This window comes from Phalangium opilio, unplaced genomic scaffold, assembly GCF_054372755.1.
Source record: "Phalangium opilio isolate 3A_F unplaced genomic scaffold, DU_Popi_V2 ptg001170l_1, whole genome shotgun sequence".
In the NCBI taxonomy this organism is placed as follows: domain Eukaryota; kingdom Metazoa; phylum Arthropoda; class Arachnida; order Opiliones; family Phalangiidae; genus Phalangium; species Phalangium opilio.
The window spans coordinates 8,857,912-8,879,361 of record NW_028324255.1 but is presented as its reverse complement, the minus strand read 5'-3'; the positions used below and the strand labels follow the sequence as shown (position 1 = coordinate 8,879,361).

Genomic DNA, 21,450 nt, shown 5'->3' with positions numbered 1-21,450 from the left:
TTTTAAATTATTGATGATTCTTTAAAAACAAAGTCGCCCGAACAGGGACTCGAACCCTGGACCGTTAGGTTAAAAGCCTAACACTCTACCGACTGAGCTATCCGGCCTGAAACGAAATGAACTACCGTAATAATTGGGATTAGAATTTCAATAATTTTACTGCAAATTAAATGATCTGAATTTTAAATTATTGATGATTCTTTAAAAACAAAGTCGCCCGAACAGGGACTCGAACCCTGGACCGTTAGGTTAAAAGCCTAACGCTCTACCGACTGAGCTATCCGGGCTCAAGCGAGGTGAACTCCCGTAATAATTGGAATTAGAATTTACATAAATTTATTGAAAGTGAAATGATCTGAAGTTTAAATTATTGATGATTCTTCAAAAACAGAGTCGCCAGAACAGGGACTCGAACCCTGGACCGTTAGGTTGAAGGCTTAACGCTCTACCGACTGAGCTATCCGGGCTGAAACGAAATGAACTCCCGTAATAATTAGGATTAGAATTTAAATTATTTTACTGGAAATTAAATGATCTGAAGTTTAAATTATTGATGATTCTTCAAAAACAGAGTCGCCCGAACAGGGACGCGAACCCTGGACCGTTAGGTTGAAGGCTTAACGCTCTACCGACTGAGCTATCCGGGCTGAAACGAAATGAACTCCCGTAATAATTAGGATTAGAATTTAAATTATTTTACTGGAAATTAAATGATCTGAAGTTTAAATTATTGATGATTCTTTAAAAACAGAGTCGCCCAAACAGGGACTCGAACCCTTAACCGTTAGGTTAAAAGCCTAACACTCTACCGACTGAGCTATCCGGGCTCAAGCCAGGTGAACTCCCGTAAAAATTGGAATTAGAATTTACATAAATTTATTGAAAGTGAAACGATCTGAAGTTTAAATTATTGATGATTCTTTAAAAACAGACTCGTCCGATCAGGGACTCGAACCCTGGGCCGTTAGGTTAAAAGCCTAACGCTCTACCGACTGAGCTATCCGGGCTCAAGCGAGGTGAACTCCCTTAATAATTGGGATTAGAATTTTCATAATTTTACTCTAAGAGAAATGATATGAAGTTCAAATTTTTATGAATGTTCAAAAGTTGAATCGCCCGAACAGGTACTCGAACCCTGGACCGTTAGGTTAAAAGCCTAACACTCTACCGACTGAGCTATCCGGCCTGAAACGAAATGAACTACCGTAATAATTGGGATTAGAATTTCAATAATTTTACTGCAAATTAAATGATCTGAATTTTAAATTATTGATGATTCTTTAAAAACAAAGTCGCCCGAACAGGGACTCGAACCCTGGACCGTTAGGTTAAAAGCCTAACACTCTACCGACTGAGCTATCCGGCCTGAAACGAAATGAACTACCGTAATAATTGGGATTAGAATTTCAATAATTTTACTGCAAATTAAATGATCTGAATTTTAAATTATTGATGATTCTTTAAAAACAAAGTCGCCCGAACAGGGACTCGAACCCTGGACCGTTAGATTAAAAGCCTAACGCTCTACCGACTGAGCTATCCGGGCTCAAGCGAGGTGAACTCCCGTAATAATAGGAATTAGAATTTACATAAATTTATTGAAAGTGAAATGATCTGAAGTTTAAATTATTGATGATTCTTCAAAAACAGAGTCGCCAGAACAGGGACTCGAACCCTGGACCGTTAGGTTGAAGGCTTAACGCTCTACCGACTGAGCTATCCGGGCTGAAACGAAATGAACTCCCGTAATAATTAGGATTAGAATTTAAATTATTTTACTGGAAATTAAATGATCTGAAGTTTAAATTATTGATGATTCTTCAAAAACAGAGTCGCCCGAACAGGGACGCGAACCCTGGACCGTTAGGTTGAAGGCTTAACGCTCTACCGACTGAGCTATCCGGGCTGAAACGAAATGAACTCCCGTAATAATTAGGATTAGAATTTAAATTATTTTACTGGAAATTAAATGATCTGAAGTTTAAATTATTGATGATTCTTTAAAAACAGAGTCGCCCAAACAGGGACTCGAACCCTTAACCGTTAGGTTAAAAGCCTAACACTCTACCGACTGAGCTATCCGGGCTCAAGCCAGGTGAACTCCCGTAAAAATTGGAATTAGAATTTACATAAATTTATTGAAAGTGAAACAATCTGAAGTTTAAATTATTGATGATTCTTTAAAAACAGACTCGTCCGATCAGGGACTCGAACCCTGGGCCGTTAGGTTAAAAGCCTAACGCTCTACCGACTGAGCTATCCGGGCTCAAGCGAGGTGAACTCCCTTAATAATTGGGATTAGAATTTTCATAATTTTACTCTAAGAGAAATGATATGAAGTTCAAATTTTTATGAATGTTCAAAAGTTGAATCGCCCGAACAGGTACTCGAACCCTGGACCGTTAGGTTAAAAGCCTAACACTCTACCGACTGAGCTATCCGGCCTGAAACGAAATGAACTACCGTAATAATTGGGATTAGAATTTCAATAATTTTACTGCAAATTAAATGATCTGAATTTTAAATTATTGATGATTCTTTAAAAACAAAGTCGCCCGAACAGGGACTCGAACCCTGGACCGTTAGGTTAAAAGCCTAACACTCTACCGACTGAGCTATCCGGCCTGAAACGAAATGAACTACCGTAATAATTGGGATTAGAATTTCAATAATTTTACTGCAAATTAAATGATCTGAATTTTAAATTATTGATGATTCTTTAAAAACAAAGTCGCCCGAACAGGGACTCGAACCCTGGACCGTTAGGTTAAAAGCCTAACGCTCTACCGACTGAGCTATCCGGGCTCAAGCGAGGTGAACTCCCGTAATAATAGGAATTAGAATTTACATAAATTTATTGAAAGTGAAATGATCTGAAGTTTAAATTATTGATGATTCTTCAAAAACAGAGTCGCCAGAACAGGGACTCGAACCCTGGACCGTTAGGTTGAAGGCTTAACGCTCTACCGACTGAGCTATCCGGGCTGAAACGAAATGAACTCCCGTAATAATTAGGATTAGAATTTAAATTATTTTACTGGAAATTAAATGATCTGAAGTTTAAATTATTGATGATTCTTCAAAAACAGAGTCGCCCGAACAGGGACGCGAACCCTGGACCGTTAGGTTGAAGGCTTAACGCTCTACCGACTGAGCTATCCGGGCTGAAACGAAATGAACTCCCGTAATAATTAGGATTAGAATTTAAATTATTTTACTGGAAATTAAATGATCTGAAGTTTAAATTATTGATGATTCTTTAAAAACAGAGTCGCCCAAACAGGGACTCGAACCCTTAACCGTTAGGTTAAAAGCCTAACACTCTACCGACTGAGCTATCCGGGCTCAAGCCAGGTGAACTCCCGTAAAAATTGGAATTAGAATTTACATAAATTTATTGAAAGTGAAACGATCTGAAGTTTAAATTATTGATTCGAGTGATTCTTTAAAAACAGACTCGTCCGATCAGGGACTCGAACCCTGGGCCGTTAGGTTAAAAGCCTAACGCTCTACCGACTGAGCTATCCGGGCTCAAGCGAGGTGAACTCCCTTAATAATTGGGAGTAGAATTTTCATAATTTTACTCTAAGAGAAATGATATGAAGTTCAAATTTTTATGAATGTTCAAAAATTGAATCGCCCGAACAGGTACTCGAACCCTGGACCGTTAGGTTAAAAGCCTAACACTCTACCGACTGAGCTATCCGGCCTGAAACGAAATGAACTACGGTAATAATTGGGATTAGAATTTCAATAATTTTACTGCAAATTAAATGATCTGAATTTTAAATTATTGATGATTCTTTAAAAACAAAGTCGCCCGAACAGGGACTCGAACCCTGGACCGTTAGGTTAAAAGCCTAACGCTCTACCGACTGAGCTATCCGGGCTCAAGCGAGGTGAACTCCCGTAATAATTGGAATTAGAATTTACATAAATTTATTGAAAGTGAAATGATCTGAAGTTTAAATTACTGATGATTCTTCAAAACAGAGTCGCCCGAACAGGGACTCGAACCCTGGACCGTTAGGTTAAAAGCCTAACGCTCTACCGACTGAGCTATCCGGGCTCAAGCGAGGTGAACTCCCGTAATAATTGGAATTAGAATTTACATAAATTTATTGAAAGTGAAATGATCTGAAGTTTAAATTATTGATGATTCTTCAAAAACAGAGTCGCCAGAACAGGGACTCGAACCCTGGACCGTTAGGTTGAAGGCTTAACGCTCTACCGACTGAGCTATCCGGGCTGAAACGAAATGAACTCCCGTAATAATTAGGATTAGAATTTAAATTATTTTACTGGAAATTAAATGATCTGAAGTTTAAATTATTGATGATTCTTCAAAAACAGAGTCGCCCGAACAGGGACGCGAACCCTGGACCGTTAGGTTGAAGGCTTAACGCTCTACCGACTGAGCTATCCGGGCTGAAACGAAATGAACTCCCGTAATAATTAGGATTAGAATTTAAATTATTTTACTGGAAATTAAATGATCTGAAGTTTAAATTATTGATGATTCTTTAAAAACAGAGTCGCCCAAACAGGGACTCGAACCCTTAACCGTTAGGTTAAAAGCCTAACACTCTACCGACTGAGCTATCCGGGCTCAAGCCAGGTGAACTACCGTAAAAATTGGAATTAGAATTTACATAAATTTATTGAAAGTGAAACGATCTGAAGTTTAAATTATTGATGATTCTTTAAAAACAGAATCGTCCGATCAGGGACTCGAACCCTGGGCCGTTAGGTTAAAAGCCTAACGCTCTACCGACTGAGCTATCCGTGCTCAAGCGAGGTGAACTCCCTTAATAATTGGGATTAGAATTTTCATAATTTTACTCTAAGAGAAATGATATGAAGTTCAAATTTTTATGAATGTTCAAAAATTGAATCGCCCGAACAGGTACTCGAACCCTGGACCGTTAGGTTAAAAGCCTAACACTCTACCGACTGAGCTATCCGGCCTGAAACGAAATGAACTACCGTAATAATTGGGATTAGAATTTCAATAATTTTATTGCAAATTAAATGATCTGAATTTTAAATTATTGATGATTCTTTAAAAACAAAGTCGCCCGAACAGGGACTCGAACCCTGGACCGTTAGGTTAAAAGCCTAACGCTCTACCGACTGAGCTATCCGGGCTCAAGGGAGGTGAACTCCCGTATTAATTGGGATTAGAATTTCAATAATTTTACTGGAAATTAAATGATCTGAATTTTAAATTATTGATGATTCTTTAAAAACAGAGTCGCCCGAACAGGGACGCGAACCCTGGACCGTTAGGTTGAAGGCTTAACGCTCTACCGACTGAGCGATCCGGGCTGAAACGACATGAACTCCCGTAATAATTGGGATTAGAATTTAAATAATTTTACTGGAAATTAAGTGATCTGAAGTTTAAATTATTGATGATTCTTTAAAAACAGAGTCGCCCATACAGGGACTCGAACCCTTAACCGTTAGGTTAAAAGCCTAACGCTCTACCGACTGAGCGATCCGGGCTCAAGCGAGGTGAACTCCCGTATTAATTGGGATTAGAATTTCAATAATTTTACTGGAAATTATATGATCTGAATTTTAAATTATTGATGATTCTTTAAAAACAGAGTCGCCCAAACAGGGACTCGAACCCTTAACCGTTAGGTTAAAAGCCTAACGCTCTACCGACTGAGCTATCCGGGCTCAAGCGAGGTGAACTCCCGTAAAAATTGGAATTAGAATTTACATAAATTTATTGAAAGTGAAATGATCTGAAGTTCAAATGTTTATGAATGTTCAAAAAACGAATCGCCCGAACAGGGACTCGAACCCTGGACCGTTAGGTTAAAAGCCTAACGCTCTACCGACTGAGCTATCCGGGCTCAAGCGAGGTGAACTCCCGTAATAATTGGAATTAGAATTTACATAAATTTATTGAAAGTGAAATGATCTGAAGTTTAAATTATTGATGATTCTTCAAAAACAGAGTCGCCAGAACAGGGACTCGAACCCTGGACCGTTAGGTTGAAGGCTTAACGCTCTACCGACTGAGCTATCCGGGCTGAAACGAAATGAACTCCCGTAATAATTAGGATTAGAATTTAAATTATTTTACTGGAAATTAAATGATCTGAAGTTTAAATTATTGATGATTCTTCAAAAACAGAGTCGCCCGAACAGGGACGCGAACCCTGGACCGTTAGGTTGAAGGCTTAACGCTCTACCGACTGAGCGATCCGGGCTGAAACGACATGAACTCCCGTAATAATTGGGATTAGAATTTAAATAATTTTACTGGAAATTAAGTGATCTGAAGTTTAAATTATTGATGATTCTTTAAAAACAGAGTCGCCCATACAGGGACTCGAACCCTTAACCGTTAGGTTAAAAGCCTAACGCTCTACCGACTGAGCTATCCGGGCTCAAGCGAGGTGAACTCCTGTAAAAATTGGAATTAGAATTTACATAAATTTATTGAAAGTGAAACGATCTGAAGTTTAAATTATTGATGATTCTTTAAAAACAGAATCGTCCGATCAGGGACTCGAACCCTGGGCCGTTAGGTTAAAAGCCTAACGCTCTACCAACTGAGCTATCCGGGCTCAAGCGAGGTGAACTCCCTTAATAATTGGGATTAGAATTTTCATAATTTTACTCTAAGAGAAATGATATGAAGTTCAAATTTTTATGAATGTTCAAAAATTGAATCGCCCGAACAGGTACTCGAACCCTGAACCGTTAGGTTAAAAGCCTAACACTCTACCGACTGAGCTATCCGGCCTGAAACGAAATGAACTACCGTAATAATTGGGATTAGAATTTCAATAATTTTACTGCAAATTAAATGATCTGAATTTTAAATTATTGATGATTCTTTAAAAACAAAGTCGCCCGAACAGGGACTCGAACCCTGGACCGTTAGGTTGAAAGCCTAACGCTCTACCGACTGAGCTATCCGGGCTCAAGCGAGGTGAACTCCCGTAATAATTGGAATTAGAATTTACATAAATTTATTGAAAGTAAAATGATGTGAAGTTTAAATTACTGATGATTCTTCAAAACAGAGTAGCCCGAACAGGGACTCGAACCCTGGACCGTTAGGTTTAAAGCCTAACGCTCTACCGACTGAGCTATCCGGGCTCAAGCGAGGTGAACTCCCGTATTAATTGGGATTAGAATTTCAATAATTTTACTGGAAATTAAATGATCTGAATTTTAAATTATTGATGATTCTTTAAAAACAGAGTCGCCCAAACAGGGACTCGAACCCTCAACCGTTAGGTTAAAAGCCTAACGCTCTACCGACTGAGCTATCCGGGCTCAAGCGAGGTGAACTCCCGTAAAAATTGGAATTAGAATTTACATAAATTTATTGAAAGTGAAATGATCTGAAGTTCAAATGTTTATGAATGTTCAAAAAACGAATCGCCCGAACAGGGACTCGAACCCTGGACCGTTAGGTTAAAAGCCTAACGCTCTACCGACTGAGCTATCCGGGCTCAAGCGAGGTGAACTCCCGTAATAATTGGGATTAGAATTTAAATAATTTTACTGGAAATTAAGTGATCTGAAGTTCAAATTAGTGATGATTCTTTAAAAACATAATCGTCCGAACAGGGACTCGAACCCTGGGCCGTTAGGTTAAAAGCCTAACGCTCTACCGACTGAGCTATCCGGGCTCAATCGAGGTGAACTCCCGTAATAATTGGGGTTAGAATTTTCATAATTTTACTCCAAGAGAAATGATATGAAGTTTAAATTTTTATGAATGTTCAAAAAGTGAATGGCCCGAACAGGGACTCGAACTCTGGACCGTTAGGTTAAAGCCCTAACGCTCTACCGACTGAGCGATCCGGGCTCAAGCGAGGTGAACTCCCGTAATAATTGGGATTAGAATTTCAATAATTTTACTGGAAATTAAATGATCTGAATTTTAAATTATTGATGATTCTTTAAAAACAGAGTCGCCCAAACAAGGACTCGAACCCTTAACCGTTAGGTTAAAAGCCTAACGCTCTACCGACTGAGCTTTCCGGGCTCAAGCGAGGTGAACTCCCGTAAAAATTGGAATTAGAATTTACATAAATTTATTGAAAGTGATTTGACCTTGCAATATCAATATCTATAAAGAAAAGTGTATTGATAGACGTTAGCATTAAATTAAGTGTGTTTTTGTTAAAAAAATAGAAGTAAAAGGAGCATTTTTTAAATCCCGTTTGTAAAATCTGTATCAAAATTAAATCTATCGTTAAATAGTATCGAAAATTTTATAATCATAAAACCTCATATTTTTCCTATTTTCGTTCCAATGAGTCAGCAGCCCAAGCTTAAGGTTTCTAAAAGAAAGTAAAAATGGTTTTATTTTTTTTTATTAAACTGTGCGGAAATAGGTTATGAAAAACTGTGCGGAAACGGGCTATGGGTTTTTAAGGTGTGAAAAATAAAACTGTGCGGAAATGGGCAACCACCAATCTGAGATGGGGAGAAATGGAAACATACCTTAAAGTGAATTAAATTCATAACACAAAAGCAATTATTTCTAAAGTTGCACAATAAATGCTTGAGTACAACTTACAGACAAAATTGATATTAGAATTAATTTGTTAATGAAGATTAATAAATTCATTTTGCAATTTGCCGAAAAGTGCACTCACTAATTTTCGGACTGTTTTGGACCGCCTAAATGACTGTCGAAAAACACTACAACAAGCATGCTTGTACCCGAGTAAATTCCGAAATTACCTCTTCAATATCTGACAATCGTGTGAGCTAACGTTTGCATAGTTAAGCACCAGAGCTTTGTCTTTTTAACCATAAGCTACGTCACTTTATTTTAAAATTACCCAGAAAATTGGCATGGTATTACATGAAAAAAATATGGATAATAAGATTTTAGTTTATTTTGCACTTTATTTTATAATTATCTGTAATTATCCGTAATAATTTGTATATAATTCCAACCTATACAGAGTCTGCAGTATGAGTCTCCTGAACTACGGTCTGCAAAGTAGCACGAGCTGTTTGAATATCTTCACCGCAACTGTATGGCTTTGCAAAATAGCGCATCCAACAAAAATGTACTGTGGAAGGCAACGATAAAAAACAAGCAAGCCCGGACGCTATCTTGAGGGGAGAGAGCGACCTTTTCCTGAGGGGAGAGAGCAAGGGTATTGTAAGGAGGGAGAGCGAGGCTTTTATAAGGAGAGGGAGCGAGGCTTTTATATGAAGAGGGAGCGAGGGTATTATAAGGAAGGAGAGCGAGGTTTTTATAAGGAGAGGGAGCGAGGTTTTTATAAGGAGAGGGAGCGAGGTTTAAAGAGAGGGAGCGAGGTTTAAAGAGAGGGAGAGAGGTTTAAAGAGAGGGAGCGAGGGTATTATAAGGAGGGAGAGCGAGGTTTAGAAAGAGAGGGAAGGTTTTGCAGGGAGAGAGAGAGGTTTAAAAGAGGGAGCGAGGGTATTATAAGGAGGGAGAGCGAGGTTTTGAAAGAGAGGGAAGGTTTTGAAGAGAGGGAGCGAGGTTTAAAGAGAGGGAGCGAGGGTATTAAAAAGAGGGAGAGCACGAAATATCTAAGGAGGGAGAGCGAATTTCGAATTTTGTCCGCTTTGGCTCGCCATTTTTCCAAATTTCTGTGAACTGTCAATGCGGTCCGGAAATTGGGAACACGTTTGCTCCGATACGCAAACTGCGAACGCGGTCACGTGGGTGTAACAACGGACAGACAGACATACAGACACACAGACAGGCACACACACACACAGACACGGCCGTTACAGAACCTCTCCTGGACTACGTCACACGGAGAGGTAAAAACACCTTTTGAAATGAAACATGGAAAATTATAATACTTCGGGTATCTTAAATATGGTCTTTCATTTTCATTAATGTTTTAAGTCAATCCAAACAGTAAAAAATTATTGAAAAGCTTAATTGTTAAACATTTTTTTTAGATGATATTCATGAAAGATAACATTTTTTTCCTTTAAATAAAAATAACAAAGAAATTGGTAATCAGGCGGTATTGTACCTTCATAAAGCACTGCTAAACGTGTTATGCGACACTCTAGCCTTGTTCACACTTACATGAGAAATCGATTCGAAGCGATTCATGGAGAACTAAACCCCTTAAAGCGTGGGTAGCTCTCGCATGCTATTTGAAACTGCATATAAAGTTGACCACTTGATCGACTTAAAATCTTCAGAAAAGGCAGAAAATTTTCAATTTCTACAAATGCATGGGATATTAAATTGCTTTTGAGGCCATTCTATTCGGTATACGGACTAAATACCCCCAAGACAACAGACCCCCGGTGATAATCCCCCATTTTTAAAAATGTACAAAATCCCCCTTCTCTCAAGACAAAATCCCCCGGTCATTTTCCCCCATCCTAGTTAAGAGTACAAAATCTCCCCACTCTGTAGTCAAAATCCCCCCACCCTCTAGACAAAATCCCCCCACGCTCTAGACAAAATTCCCCGACAATAAAAAATACAATATCAATATTATCTAAAACACTGGAAGCCTCAGCGATCTGGTGGCATAGTAGATAAGGCGTTGACCAGCGGAGAGAAGAATGGTGGGTTCGATTCCTCGAAGGTACGTGAGTATTATCAAGATATAATTTTAATTATTTCTAATTATTTCGTTCAGTTTCATTCTTTTCTAGGGTAGAAATAGGTTTACGTATTATTAATTAGTTATTAGCGTGAATAATGGAGAAAAATTGGAAATACGAAACAATTTTTGCTTTCGAATTGTTAATTGGTTGTGTCACTGACATTCAATATTGACATTCAGTTTGAAAATTTTTTGATTTTATTCGGGTTCAGTTGGGTTAGGTTGGGTTGGGTTAGGTTAGGTTAGGTTAGGTTTGGTTGGGTTGGGTTGGGTTAGGTTCGGTTAGGTAGGGTTGGGTTCGGTTAGAAATATTTTGGAAATATTGTAACAATGGTACGCCTTTTCCAAAATATTATTTTTTACATTTATTTTCTTCCGAAGCAACATTACTTTTTAAAATATTGAGATTTCCTTCCCTTTAGAGACTGGCCTATAGCGCTTATAGTTATAGTTATAGGCTTAATATTTTTAAGATTTCTATAAAAGACAATGCATATTTTAGCATTTGCTAACTAAACCATGGAAATTATAGCGACCAACAAAGGTACGCCTTTTGATTTTATTCGGGTTCAGTGGTGTTAGGTTGGGTTGGGTTAGGTTAGGTTAGGTTAGGTTTGGTTGGGTTGGGTTGGGTTAGGTTCGGTTAGGTAGGATTGGGTTCGGTTAGTAATATTTTGGAAATATTGTAACAATGGTACGCCTTTTCCAAAATATTATTTTTTACATTTATTTTCTTCCGAAGCAACATTACTTTTTAAAATATTGAGATTTCCTTCCCTTTAGAGACTGGCCTATAGCGCTTATAGTTATAGTTATAGGCTTAATATTTTTAAGATTTCTATAAAAGACAATGCATATTTTAGCATTTGCTAACTAAACCATGGAAATTATAGCGACCAACAAAGGTACGCCTTTTGATTTTATTCGGGTTCAGTGGGGTTAGGTTGGGTTGGGTTAGGTTAGGTTAGGTTAGGTTTGGTTGGGTTGGGTTGGGTTAGGTTCGGTTAGGTAGGATTGGGTTCGGTTAGTAATATTTTGGAAATATTGTAACAATGGTACGCCTTTTCCAAAATATTATTTTTTACATTTATTTTCTTCCGAAGCAACATTACTTTTTAAAATATTGAGATTTCCTTCCCTTTAGAGACTGGCCTATAGCGCTTATAGTTATAGTTATAGGCTTAATATTTTTAAGATTTCTATAAAAGACAATGCATATTTTAGCATTTGCTAACTAAACCATGGAAATTATAGCGACCAACAAAGGTACGCCTTTTCCAAAATATTATTTTTTACATTTATTGGGGGGGGGGGGAATTTGTCCTAGGGCAGGCTGTATTTTGTCTTCGGCATCCATTCGGGGGGGAAATTGTCCGGCGGATTTTGTCTCCTACCTGAGGGGATTATGTCCTTTTCTTCTCTAATGGGGGATTATGTCCGGGGGTTTATGTCCAGGGGGGATTATGTCCTACATTCATAATATTCAAGCAGAAGATATTAACGTTCTTGTTAAATTTAATAGTATCTATTCACTAAGAGTTTTTCGAGCATCAGAAGCGCTTTAAACCTAATTTACTCTACAATGCTTACAAAAAAAAGCATTCTGTACTCTAATTTTTCTCAAAATAATGATAAAACATGTCACAAAAGCAAGTGACCCACATGTTGGACTCTCATGCAGGCTTCTATAGTCGCCCTACTGAGATGCCATTAGTTAACATATTCTCGTTTTTTAAGAGTGTCGCATTACACTTTTAAGAGTGTCGCCTAACACGTCGATCAAGTGGTCAACTTTATATGCAGTTTCAAATAGCATGCGAGAGCTACCCACGCTTTAAGGGGTTTAGTTCTCCATGAATCGCTTCGAATCGATTTCTCATGTAAGTGTGAACAAGGCTAGAGTGTCGCATAACACGTTTAGCAGTGTTTTATGAAGGTACAATACTGCCTGAATACCAATTTCTTTGTTAATTTTATTTAAAGGAAAAAAATATTTTCTTTCATGAATATCATCTATAAAAAATGTTTAACAATTACGTTTTTCAATATTTTTTAACTGTTTGGATTGACTTTAATATTAAAACATTAATGAAAATGAAAGACCTTATTTAAGAAACCCGAAGTATTATGATTTTCCATGTTTAATTTCAAACGGTGTTTTAAAAGTGTTATTTTACACAGAATCTACACCTTAAATTGGCCGGAAAAACTCAAGGTAATAAAACTCTCTTTTGGGTGTTTTTACGTTGTAAACGTTTTTAATACTTCCCTTTCTTAGAGTGTATTAGCCGCACTTTTGGCGGAATTAAAAAACTAACATCATTTCACGTGAATTTGCGACCAAAAAAGTTTGAGAAACGGGGCCTAGTCTTGTAAAGTATACGCCCAAAAGCATTTGAGTTAAAACATAATTGCCCATAAGAATCATGACGTAAAAAGTACTTCTGATTTTTCTCGACAGATGGCAACCCTAAAACCGTAGACATATTCTCTCTACGGTTTTAGGATTGCGATTCCTAAGCTTTAAAGACTCTTCCACTTCAAACGCGCTAGGCGAAGGGCCTTGTAAATGATTATACCTTAAAATAAAGGCATTTTTCTAAATATAAATGGAAATGTATTAAAAAAAATTATTATTTCTTTTAACGAAATAATTAGCACTTAACTGGTCTTAAAATCGAGGACTACATTGCCGCCATTGGTTTAGTGGCGTCTACTAAACCGAGCCTCTTAACCCTAAGGGATTGGTTTCTCAATTTCTCACAGACTGAGGGAGATAAGGGTAAGAGGTTTGGTTTAGCAGACGCTACTAAACCATTGGCGGCACAGTATTCTTTGTTTTAAAGACAAATTAAATGCTGATTATTTTCTAATAAGAGATAATTTTTTTTATTATCTTTTGTTTCATATTTAGAAAAACGCCTTCTTTGAAGGTATATGTTATGTTACCTGAAATGGCCTTGAAATTAATAATATTAGGTCCTTTGATAGAACCAATAGTCATGACCGCAATTAGATCGCGGTGGTTATAGGTCTGATCGGGCAATAGCTTCCATTCTTTGGTGTATTTTCTCTTTTTGTGCGGCTTGAGATAATTTATATTTTGTGTTGAAAATCATGTAGGATAGCTAAGAATATTTTTGACCAGTCGAGTTGTCAATAGAACAATTCATTACTTAAAAGATTGAAGCCTCTACTTGTTTATCATTAAATAGCAACAGTAGCGTTTTCGAGCAATTAAGTTGGTAGGTAGTCTTCATCTTGCCTCAACCTATTTAAAAAATCACGAGCGTATGAGATCACTTCCAAATTTACGATTAAACCGATGATTAAACCAACATTGGGGATTTGGGGTTTATTGTATGCTAGATACTGAAAATGCTTTACTTTTAGCTAATAGGCTTACGTTTTCATTCAGCCATATAGCAATAAAATACTAGAACTATATATGTTACAAAATTTTAACAGTTTCGACTTTCCCTGCGGGCTAAAAAGGCTGGACGATCTTCAAGGACAAGTTTTAATCGTTGGCAGGTTTCGCATTACAGCGGCTGTCATATGATAGATATGCAATTAAAGTTTACTTACTTGTCGTGCCTGAGTTAATAAATCATACAAGCTTATTTTGTCAAACTTTTTCATTTATTGGAAGTGGGCTTCACATTTCCAAGGGTAACCTATATACAAATACGGTATTATACTGTACATGCGGAGCATTATTTGGCGAGAGCGGTTAATCCTTATCCAGTTTGTGATGTATCCGTAATAGCATTTGATGTTTTGGTCTAATACGAGATTAAAGGGTTAGGAGGCAGAAATGCTGGATAATTTTGAACTTCATTCTTATCTTAAATATCAAATCTCTTAGACGAAGAATGACTTAGAGATCATATCTACTATTTTTTAACCTTTTTTAGCCACATCGTATGATGAACATCTACAATGTAGGTCTTAGTTTGACCTGGCCTGTTGTTGGTGGTGGTGGTTATGATGGTGGTTGTGGTGGTGGTTGTGGTGGTGATGGCGTCGTGAAAGAGAACCGCATTAGGAAATACAAAATTTTTCGCTCGTCATTGAAAGGAGAGAGTGAATGGCAGAAAATTGTGTTGAGGTGATATTTTTCGTTTGTGTATTTTAAAAGGAAAAAGTTAAGCATTGCATTTAATTCACTTATGATTTAATTGTACTAGTAAAGTTAAGCATTGTAAATTGTGTTTTACGTTTGCTCGATATATTTAAAGCGAGAGAAGGTATTGTGGTATTGCCTTAAATTAAATTGGAGGTTTAATACTCCCTTTAAAATTCCTGTCACGCGTCGGCAATATGGGTAGCACGCTTTTATCCCGCTCCCCTAATTCAAAATTCAAAGAAATCGAGGGGAATATTTAAAAAGCAAAAGGAAGTACACGGTAAAAAAAGGGTTCTTCGAGGGTTTTCAATAGAACTCTTACGTTCTTGTTGGAACGCTAAAGATTCCCAGATGTGGATGAAGGTTCACAGTAGAACAGGAAGGTTCTTAGCAGATCGTATCTAATTAAAGGGTTCTTGTAACAACGTGTGGGGTTTTAATAGATCCTTGAAGGTTCTTGAAAAAACATTCGGGTTTTTGAAAGATCTTTGAACGTTCTTGAAAGAACATTTGGGTTCTTGCGAGAGCCTTCACGGTTCGTGAAAGAACATTCAAGTTCTCGATAGATCCTTGAGGCTTCATGAAAAAAATACGGGTTCTTGAAAGATCCTTAAAGGTTCGTGAAAGAACACTGTTGGAAAAAAAGATGTTTTGTGGGTGTTTGGAAATACCTTGAGGTGTTTATATTTTCTTTTTAGAGTGTTTTGTAACAGAAATGGTGTTTTTTTCGTAAAAGGTGCTAGTTGACTCTTTTTAGGTATTTTTAAAGGAAATGGTGATTCACTGGTACGTAGAAACACCTTTAGGTTTTATCAACTCTTCCAGGTGTGCTTTAATCTAAAGGGTGTTTTTGTTTCAGTTGAAGGTGTTCTATCAATGGGTGGTTAGGAAAACGGCTGGTTGTTAATTGACCCTTATTGAAATGTTTTTGAACGGAAATACAAGCCGCGTTTGCACGAGCTTGCACGAACCGTTGCCAAACGCATTGGAAATGATTTGAAACCACGTGTAAACACAACCGTTTATAATCGAACCAATTGCGAATCGCATTGTTGTTTAATATAAAACTGTTTGAATGGTGCGGATAAACACCTTTGGGCTTTACTTAACACTTTTTTACCTCATATGGTGTATTTTTAAGTTAAAGGTTTTTTTGATATGAGCTAGAGCGTGAAGGGTGAAGAGAGAAATCATCTACTAATTCTCCCTGCATAGTGAAACATATCCTAAAAAAATCCCAAGCTTTTAAAAATCAAAAAACAATTTATAATTCTACGGGGATTCATACTTATTTTGATTTTTCAATCATTGGGAAATAATAATCGGAGAGTTCAATATGCTGGAATGTCTTGGAATTAGGGGAATTCATAAAAATCACTTGAATTTTCCCTTAATTCTCCGAGTGACGATGACGTCACGAAGAGCTATAACACTGGACGTGTCTGTGTGTGTGTCTGTTTGTCACCACGTTCGCAGTTGGCAAATCGGAGCAACCGTGTTCACAATTCCCGGACCGCGTTCGCAGTTAACAGAAATTAGGAAAATTCTACTTCATTACGCTATCTCCACACTTGTATTTCATATGTTATATACCACATACACGCCAATCTGCAACATTGGCTTCTACCCTATTATCATCGTTGGGGTTAAGATGCACGCGCGATCGGCTATGGTTACGAGAAACGTTTAGCCTCCCAATGACAGGGGTTCCACCAAATGCTCACGCAACTGCGCTTATTCTTATCATTTGTGAATGAATCGCCTTATATACCCTAAATTTTCAAAAATTGTGAAAACGGTGTAGGCTAGAAGTCAAACGTCAAAAATAGCTATGTTTAAATTCATTTTAAGAATAATTTCTTAAAACGGCTTAACTAGAATTAAGGAAAAATACTGACGATAAAAAAAATAATATTAGTTATATTTGTTTAATTATTCAAGATAGTCTTCGTTTCTACGGAACGACACAAGTGCAAGTTTGTATAGAACGAGTAATGAAGTTTGCATATGAATAGAAACACATAGTTAATATAAAGCGAGTAGGATGAAATGATCTCTTACAAAATCATAACATTTTTTATTGCTGAATATTAAATGAAAATATGTTAAATATGTTTCGGCATTACGATTCCTTTTAAGTTTTGTAGCTGCAAAGCTCTGTTTCATTTCAATATTCCAAGAAATGGTTTTTATATTAAAATTTCAAATTTGGTGTTTACTCTTTAATTCAGCTTTACTACATTTATATAGTGTAAACTTATACTTCATGGTGAAGTGTTTTAAAAACGTCACCAAGAGAGAAAAATTTAATATCATTGTTATGATTGCGACCTAACACTGTTAAAATAAGAACCTCTATAAGGAGGTCATATGATATGATATAATATAATTCCAACGGAGTTGAAACAAACGAGGGCTCTGAGTCAAAATAAATCAGGCTCGATTTGAACTAAACCGGGTTCAGAGTCGAGCTACACGGGTTCTGGGTTGATTGCAACACGGGTTCTGGGTTGATTGCAACACGGGTTCTGGGTTGATTGCAACACGGTTCTTAGGCGATCTCAACACGGTTCAGAGTCAAACTACATGGAGTTCTGGGTCTAACTCAATACGGTTCTTAGCCGTACGAAACAGGGTTCTTAGGCTAACTCCACAGGGTTCAGAGTCAAACTACACAGCGTTCGGATTATAACTAAACAGGGTTCTGGGTTTAACGCAATACGGTTCTTAGCCGTACGAAGTGGGGTTCAGAGTCGAACTAAACCAGGTTCAGAGTCGAACTCAACACGGTTCTCCGTCAAACTCAACACGGTTCTCCGTCAAACTACACATGGTTCCGATTACAACTGAACAAGGTTTTGAAGCACACGCCACATGATTCAGGGAGGAGCCTAATACGGTTCCAAAAGAAACTAGCTTGGTTCAAAGAAAAATCCCAGCTCGGATCGTAGATGAACTCCTTAGGGATTTATAGAGAACTCATCTCAAAGGGTTCTATGTTGATCAAAAAAGGGTTTAAAATAGGGGACAAGCGTTAAGAACCCTTTTCTCGGCAAAGTAGAATCTTTTTTTCTTAGAGTGTATATACCGACGTTATATTTAGAATGGTTTTAGGGTGGTGTTTAGAATTAGAAGTTTCGTCTATTTCTCCATAAATCGAGAAGAGTTTTAAAAGAAAGTACTAGCTTGGGCCTACTAGTTATTTCAATTATAACGTAAGTAAATTTATTGAAGTAAGGATTAAGGGTTATAATTTTCTGTTAGGACATCAAGGGGCCATTCACTCTGATCTTCAGTACTTATTTTAATGGGTGTTTTCGGGTACATCGTTTTACCAATGTTAAAGGATACGCATCACTCACGTTTTCCGTTCGTGTCACACTATTATAATTATAACAGAAGTAAAAAAATTAAAGTAATAATGTTACAACAGTTGCGATAGTTCCTGATTCTTTTTAATTTAATTTCAATGGCTATTTTTCTAGTTCGCTTGCATTATGTGACTAAATAATAAGCCTGTTGGGGCCTTTTCGCGATCTTATGGTTTTTTTTCGCGTATGGTTCGTAAATATGTTGTGTTGTGAACTTTCTTAAGCGCCTTTTAGTAGTTGGTTGTCACGCGTTCACCAGGCACGTTCTCAACTTCATCTTTAGTTCACATTAATGATTTACCTTCAAACTTAATTGATGAGGCAACTCATTCCCCCACTCATATACAACTGTTAAACTCTGACGGGGTCGCTTCTGAGCCGTATTCTTCTCCTGGTACGACTAAATGATTGAAACGGCTGCCTTCATTTTCTATACTCAAGTCAGACACTGTACGCCAAACTCAGATTAACTGCCAATCCTTAAACCTGTCTTCATCAACGCTCGGTATTGATGGAGCTCCTGACAATCCATGCAAAACTAAAGCTTCAAGACCCCGCTCCAAGCGCACTGGACTTCGAACTAAATTAAAAACCCGCATTCGCAAAACCACCACAACTGTGCCAAAAAGTTATCAAAGAGTCCCTGTCCCTCCTGTCAACTTAACGTCGATGCATCTCATAAGGCTTTTCAATGTACCTTGTGTCTCGCGTGGTGTCACATTGCCTGCGTCAATGTTTCTGACGAGCTCTTTACTTTTCACACCACTTGTGATTGCAGTAATTGTTTGTTTCTATGCCCGGTTTGTGTTGAGAAAGGGCCTCTCGCCCAATGCCCAAAGACTTTATGGGAAACGTGATGAACTCTTAACCATTGCCTCCGCCTGTGATGCGCACTGCCTTTGTATTTGTGAAACCTGGACCTCAGCCAAGGAGGTGGTATTATAATATCAGGGGTAAATAACGAAAGGAGTTAGAGACGCTAGCTTCCGTAGTGTAGAATACAGTGGGACTTTCAAACGTAGACACAGAAAAGAGAAAACGCCTCGGTCGCGCCGTCTTTAATTCAAAATAAGTATGATATTTTCCAACCAATAGCGTGGTAGCAAAGTTTCGAAAGTCTTGCTGGGATATCGATTTTCTCCTGTCTGCTAGTTTTCGTCTGCTAGTGTTCGTCTGCTTACGACTAAGTGACAATTAGGCTTAGAGTAAAGTTTATTCATTAAGGTGCACTTGAATTAGAAACATGCAACTTTAAAGTTGGTAAATTCCTTATTCGATATTGAAATGGAATTAAATGTCGTTTTTGCATCCTTCAATACAGTTTTAGTTGTTTTAATTTCTTTAGTCACAGATACAGTCGATGATCCTGATCCCACAGTTCCCACTGGCACTGACTCAGAAAAATCACTAAGCCTTGGCTCACTGGGCTGACTCTGTAACCGCGCACTTACGGCAGAACAAGTTTGAACACATTTTGAGGATTTCCCCGGCTTCAAATTGCAAATTGTTGACTTATCTTTCTTTTTTAAATCGCTGTTTACTCGCGATTGAATATAATAATTATATTGGGTTGATTTATGAGACGACTTCACAACATCGACACCCGCCATTTTACTTTACCCAGAATACCTTGCGGCGCGAGATTTTAAGGCAAAACTTTTAAGATTCTGGTCTTATTTACAATACAGTTCCAAAGAGGGCACTACGTTAGTTACAAATTCTATGACGTTTCAAGGTCCCACTGTATTCTACACTACGGAAGCTAGCGTCTCTAACTCCTTTCGTTATTTACCCCTGATAATATATATCAAAAAATAATTTACAGTTCATAGACTAACACTACCTGATCAGTTTGCTGAATCTTTTTGGCTTGAAATTAAACCACCTACAAGCAAACAATGGATTACACTGGGCTGTATCTACCGCGCACCAAATACCCCTCGGGAACAGACCGCTAAATTATTTATCAATATTCAAGAAATCTCCTTAACCAAACCAGAATTAATTAACACGAGTGACTTCAACCTTCCGCTCATTAACTGGGATACACTGTTAAAAATAACCGTTTCTTCCTGTTGAATTACCGTAAAATTTCAACAAGTAACATCCAATACCAGATATTACCGTTGGATTAACAGGATATTTACTATAAGCATCAGTAAAAATGTAATAATTTTAGTAACTGTACATTTAGCAGTAAATGTTCAATAAATAACAAGAAAGTTACTGTTATCTTAATATACCGCACCATCAACAATAAAGTAATAGTAAAAATTCTGTCGATTAAAAATACTGTATAATCAACACTAAGTAATAGTAGAAACATTGTCGTTTAGAAATATCGTAACATCAACAAAAAATTATCAGTGATCAACTGTGAGGATGCTGTTAGGTTAGGAATAATAGTATATCGACAACGGTATTCTTTGCATTGGGTTTCGTACTACCCCAAATGAAATAAATTCAAATAAGTTCACCTTTTTTCTCTGTTAGGATATTATTTACTATTATTTATTTATTATTACAATTTACGACATTGGACAACAACTAAGCGTAACAAATCCGATTAACCAGCATTCTTCCGCGTAATTCAGTGATGCCAGATTGAGGGAAATTTCCCATATCTAGGGAAATTTATTTTACTGGTATTGGATTTATTTCCTATAAATTCATTGAAATAAAAAATTACTTATCTCAGATTTTTCAACAAGAATTTCATTTTCCTAAAACTTTTTCTAGAAATTTATTTTTACCTCTCCGAGTGACGATGACGTCACGGAGAGGTATTATACTGGACGTGTCTCTGCGTCCGTCAGTCTGTCACCGCGTTAGCAGTTGGCAAATCGGAGCAAACGTGTTCCCAATTTCCGGACCGCATTCGCAGTACACAGAAATTCGGAAAACTTTACTTCATCGCTATATTTATCTTACTTAACGTCAATCGTTAACTAGCCGTTATAACTTCAACTGCTGGCGAACTCTTTCACCCAATACCAATAAATATTCATTGGATTCTAACAACAACACCATGCTCTAGTCTTTCGTCTATACCACATAGACACCAATCTGCAACATTAGCTTCTACGTCCTTAGGTTTAAGATGTACGCGGCGAGCGGCTAGGGTTACGAGAAAAGTCTAGCCTCCCAATGGCAGTGCTTCCACTATAGGTTCACGCATATGCTCATTTTCTTATACCTCATTGTGAATCGATCACCTTATATACCCTAAATTCACGAAAATTCTGAAAAAGGTGTTCCCTAGAAGTCAAACGTAAACAATAGCTATGTTTAAAATAGTTTTAGGAATGATGTTTCTTGCATCGACTTAACTATAATTAAACTAAAATAC

At 37.4% G+C, this 21,450-nt stretch overlaps 32 non-coding genes across 32 annotated transcripts; all 32 read right to left on the bottom strand.

Moving 5' to 3' along the window:
* Positions 1 to 34: 34 nt before the first annotated feature.
* On the bottom strand, positions 35 to 107 carry TRNAK-UUU (transfer RNA lysine (anticodon UUU)). Its single transcript has one exon. It is a non-coding gene; the product is annotated as a tRNA-Lys (tRNA).
* Positions 108 to 214: 107 nt separating this feature from the next.
* Positions 215 to 287, bottom strand: TRNAK-UUU (transfer RNA lysine (anticodon UUU)). Its single transcript has one exon. It is a non-coding gene; the product is annotated as a tRNA-Lys (tRNA).
* A 107-nt stretch (positions 288 to 394) lies between these two features.
* On the bottom strand, positions 395 to 467 carry TRNAE-UUC (transfer RNA glutamic acid (anticodon UUC)). The gene has a single exon. It is a non-coding gene; the product is annotated as a tRNA-Glu (tRNA).
* A 107-nt stretch (positions 468 to 574) lies between these two features.
* TRNAE-UUC (transfer RNA glutamic acid (anticodon UUC)) lies at positions 575 to 647 on the bottom strand. Its single transcript has one exon. It is a non-coding gene; the product is annotated as a tRNA-Glu (tRNA).
* Positions 648 to 754: 107 nt separating this feature from the next.
* Positions 755 to 827, bottom strand: TRNAK-UUU (transfer RNA lysine (anticodon UUU)). The gene has a single exon. It is a non-coding gene; the product is annotated as a tRNA-Lys (tRNA).
* A 107-nt stretch (positions 828 to 934) lies between these two features.
* On the bottom strand, positions 935 to 1,007 carry TRNAK-UUU (transfer RNA lysine (anticodon UUU)). The gene has a single exon. It is a non-coding gene; the product is annotated as a tRNA-Lys (tRNA).
* A 286-nt stretch (positions 1,008 to 1,293) lies between these two features.
* Positions 1,294 to 1,366, bottom strand: TRNAK-UUU (transfer RNA lysine (anticodon UUU)). Its single transcript has one exon. It is a non-coding gene; the product is annotated as a tRNA-Lys (tRNA).
* Positions 1,367 to 1,473: 107 nt separating this feature from the next.
* Positions 1,474 to 1,546, bottom strand: TRNAK-UUU (transfer RNA lysine (anticodon UUU)). The gene has a single exon. It is a non-coding gene; the product is annotated as a tRNA-Lys (tRNA).
* A 107-nt stretch (positions 1,547 to 1,653) lies between these two features.
* TRNAE-UUC (transfer RNA glutamic acid (anticodon UUC)) lies at positions 1,654 to 1,726 on the bottom strand. Its single transcript has one exon. It is a non-coding gene; the product is annotated as a tRNA-Glu (tRNA).
* A 107-nt stretch (positions 1,727 to 1,833) lies between these two features.
* On the bottom strand, positions 1,834 to 1,906 carry TRNAE-UUC (transfer RNA glutamic acid (anticodon UUC)). The gene has a single exon. It is a non-coding gene; the product is annotated as a tRNA-Glu (tRNA).
* Positions 1,907 to 2,013: 107 nt separating this feature from the next.
* Positions 2,014 to 2,086, bottom strand: TRNAK-UUU (transfer RNA lysine (anticodon UUU)). The gene has a single exon. It is a non-coding gene; the product is annotated as a tRNA-Lys (tRNA).
* A 107-nt stretch (positions 2,087 to 2,193) lies between these two features.
* On the bottom strand, positions 2,194 to 2,266 carry TRNAK-UUU (transfer RNA lysine (anticodon UUU)). Its single transcript has one exon. It is a non-coding gene; the product is annotated as a tRNA-Lys (tRNA).
* A 286-nt stretch (positions 2,267 to 2,552) lies between these two features.
* TRNAK-UUU (transfer RNA lysine (anticodon UUU)) lies at positions 2,553 to 2,625 on the bottom strand. The gene has a single exon. It is a non-coding gene; the product is annotated as a tRNA-Lys (tRNA).
* Positions 2,626 to 2,732: 107 nt separating this feature from the next.
* Positions 2,733 to 2,805, bottom strand: TRNAK-UUU (transfer RNA lysine (anticodon UUU)). Its single transcript has one exon. It is a non-coding gene; the product is annotated as a tRNA-Lys (tRNA).
* Positions 2,806 to 2,912: 107 nt separating this feature from the next.
* On the bottom strand, positions 2,913 to 2,985 carry TRNAE-UUC (transfer RNA glutamic acid (anticodon UUC)). Its single transcript has one exon. It is a non-coding gene; the product is annotated as a tRNA-Glu (tRNA).
* A 107-nt stretch (positions 2,986 to 3,092) lies between these two features.
* TRNAE-UUC (transfer RNA glutamic acid (anticodon UUC)) lies at positions 3,093 to 3,165 on the bottom strand. Its single transcript has one exon. It is a non-coding gene; the product is annotated as a tRNA-Glu (tRNA).
* A 107-nt stretch (positions 3,166 to 3,272) lies between these two features.
* On the bottom strand, positions 3,273 to 3,345 carry TRNAK-UUU (transfer RNA lysine (anticodon UUU)). Its single transcript has one exon. It is a non-coding gene; the product is annotated as a tRNA-Lys (tRNA).
* A 113-nt stretch (positions 3,346 to 3,458) lies between these two features.
* Positions 3,459 to 3,531, bottom strand: TRNAK-UUU (transfer RNA lysine (anticodon UUU)). Its single transcript has one exon. It is a non-coding gene; the product is annotated as a tRNA-Lys (tRNA).
* A 286-nt stretch (positions 3,532 to 3,817) lies between these two features.
* On the bottom strand, positions 3,818 to 3,890 carry TRNAK-UUU (transfer RNA lysine (anticodon UUU)). The gene has a single exon. It is a non-coding gene; the product is annotated as a tRNA-Lys (tRNA).
* Positions 3,891 to 3,996: 106 nt separating this feature from the next.
* On the bottom strand, positions 3,997 to 4,069 carry TRNAK-UUU (transfer RNA lysine (anticodon UUU)). Its single transcript has one exon. It is a non-coding gene; the product is annotated as a tRNA-Lys (tRNA).
* Positions 4,070 to 4,176: 107 nt separating this feature from the next.
* TRNAE-UUC (transfer RNA glutamic acid (anticodon UUC)) lies at positions 4,177 to 4,249 on the bottom strand. Its single transcript has one exon. It is a non-coding gene; the product is annotated as a tRNA-Glu (tRNA).
* Positions 4,250 to 4,356: 107 nt separating this feature from the next.
* Positions 4,357 to 4,429, bottom strand: TRNAE-UUC (transfer RNA glutamic acid (anticodon UUC)). The gene has a single exon. It is a non-coding gene; the product is annotated as a tRNA-Glu (tRNA).
* Positions 4,430 to 4,536: 107 nt separating this feature from the next.
* Positions 4,537 to 4,609, bottom strand: TRNAK-UUU (transfer RNA lysine (anticodon UUU)). The gene has a single exon. It is a non-coding gene; the product is annotated as a tRNA-Lys (tRNA).
* Positions 4,610 to 5,075: 466 nt separating this feature from the next.
* TRNAK-UUU (transfer RNA lysine (anticodon UUU)) lies at positions 5,076 to 5,148 on the bottom strand. The gene has a single exon. It is a non-coding gene; the product is annotated as a tRNA-Lys (tRNA).
* Positions 5,149 to 5,615: 467 nt separating this feature from the next.
* On the bottom strand, positions 5,616 to 5,688 carry TRNAK-UUU (transfer RNA lysine (anticodon UUU)). Its single transcript has one exon. It is a non-coding gene; the product is annotated as a tRNA-Lys (tRNA).
* Positions 5,689 to 5,794: 106 nt separating this feature from the next.
* On the bottom strand, positions 5,795 to 5,867 carry TRNAK-UUU (transfer RNA lysine (anticodon UUU)). Its single transcript has one exon. It is a non-coding gene; the product is annotated as a tRNA-Lys (tRNA).
* Positions 5,868 to 5,974: 107 nt separating this feature from the next.
* TRNAE-UUC (transfer RNA glutamic acid (anticodon UUC)) lies at positions 5,975 to 6,047 on the bottom strand. The gene has a single exon. It is a non-coding gene; the product is annotated as a tRNA-Glu (tRNA).
* A 467-nt stretch (positions 6,048 to 6,514) lies between these two features.
* On the bottom strand, positions 6,515 to 6,587 carry TRNAK-UUU (transfer RNA lysine (anticodon UUU)). The gene has a single exon. It is a non-coding gene; the product is annotated as a tRNA-Lys (tRNA).
* A 286-nt stretch (positions 6,588 to 6,873) lies between these two features.
* Positions 6,874 to 6,946, bottom strand: TRNAE-UUC (transfer RNA glutamic acid (anticodon UUC)). The gene has a single exon. It is a non-coding gene; the product is annotated as a tRNA-Glu (tRNA).
* Positions 6,947 to 7,232: 286 nt separating this feature from the next.
* On the bottom strand, positions 7,233 to 7,305 carry TRNAK-UUU (transfer RNA lysine (anticodon UUU)). Its single transcript has one exon. It is a non-coding gene; the product is annotated as a tRNA-Lys (tRNA).
* Positions 7,306 to 7,411: 106 nt separating this feature from the next.
* TRNAK-UUU (transfer RNA lysine (anticodon UUU)) lies at positions 7,412 to 7,484 on the bottom strand. The gene has a single exon. It is a non-coding gene; the product is annotated as a tRNA-Lys (tRNA).
* Positions 7,485 to 7,591: 107 nt separating this feature from the next.
* TRNAK-UUU (transfer RNA lysine (anticodon UUU)) lies at positions 7,592 to 7,664 on the bottom strand. The gene has a single exon. It is a non-coding gene; the product is annotated as a tRNA-Lys (tRNA).
* Positions 7,665 to 21,450: the final 13,786 nt, after the last annotated feature.